Genomic DNA, 1,228 nt, shown 5'->3' on the forward strand with positions numbered 1-1,228 from the left:
CTCCTGTGATGCTGCTGCTGTTCACAGCACTTCTGCCACATGCTGACAAGAGAAGAGAGAGCACAGCTAAACAGATCAGCCAACACATTAAAACCACTCAGAGAGATAACACTGATCAATGCTCTGCTGGGAGATCCTGAGCAGTGACATTCATGTGGATGTTATTTTAACATTAGACTGTGGTTTACATGTGATCCACAAATGTTCCTCCTCTGTGTCAGAAAACTGGAAGATTTTACTGAACAAAATCACATCACAGTTTATAGAAAAACCAAAGTCAGCACACTCAAATGTGGACATCACAGATTTATATGTGCTCATTACTGTACAGCTGGCAGAAGGAAGACAAGGTTCAAATGTCTTTGGATGCTTACTGGGCTGCTGTGAGTGACAACCTGGAAATGAGAACACACAGACAAACCTGTGAAAGTAAGCACTGACTGCTTTCTTCGAACTTGAAGAATTGATCACACTAAACACAACACTTTTTAGGGGGAGGGGATTGTAGATCTTTAGGTCTAGTTTCTATATTTAAAACAGCTTTTAAGAAAATCTGCATCTTTGCTGAGACAAACTTCAACTTTTCATTGACGATGTTGATAATTTTGACATAAAACCTTTAAACATTAACCCACCAGTTCATCTTTAAGTGACATGTCTTTGCTTTATAGAAAGAGAACAACCAATCAAATCATTTTCTCACCTTTGCAGAAGAAAATGATCACCACAGTGAAGCAGCACACAAACTGTTGGAGAGCCATGGTTAACTGCACCTCTTTCAGGTCATCTTAGACTTTAAATATGTCAAATTTATGTCCAGCTCCGCCTGTTCCTAGCAGTCATCAGGGCCCCACCAAAGAATCCAGTCAGACTCGTTGGTCTTTGTGCTTTTTGACCACAGTTATGCATGATGCACTGAAATTTGGGTCAGGTTCAGTTTTCAGTTCAGTTTTATTTATACAGCCCCAAATCACAACAACAGTCACCTGCTACCGTAAGGTAGACCCTACAGTAGCAGGTGAAAGTCCCCACACAGCAGACTGCAATCAGACCTGATCAGTTTGTTACTGTCACTGACGGTGTCATATTTTTGGGATATGTCACGCATATTTTAAGGCACAGATGACACTTTTTAGGTTACAAATAATCCGGTTATTTGTCGGGCCTTTGGTACTCTTGGGGCCCGGTTGTCCCGGTTCCACCTCTGTCTACCTTCAGGCTTCTGGGG

The 1,228-nt window shown here is 41.7% G+C and overlaps 1 long non-coding RNA gene across 1 annotated transcript; it reads right to left on the reverse strand.

Annotated features, from left to right (window-relative positions):
• LOC102294478 lies at positions 1-774 on the reverse strand. The gene is made up of 3 exons (XR_318275.2): positions 704-774; positions 375-395; positions 1-42 (listed from the first exon to the last, which is right to left on the reverse strand). It is a non-coding gene; the product is annotated as an uncharacterized LOC102294478 (long non-coding RNA).
• Positions 775-1,228: the final 454 nt, after the last annotated feature.

The sequence above is a fragment of the Haplochromis burtoni genome, unplaced genomic scaffold (genome assembly GCF_018398535.1).
Source record: "Haplochromis burtoni strain Fernald_Lab_line unplaced genomic scaffold, NCSU_Asbu1 Contig_6505, whole genome shotgun sequence".
Classification (NCBI taxonomy): Eukaryota; Metazoa; Chordata; class Actinopteri; order Cichliformes; family Cichlidae; genus Haplochromis; species Haplochromis burtoni.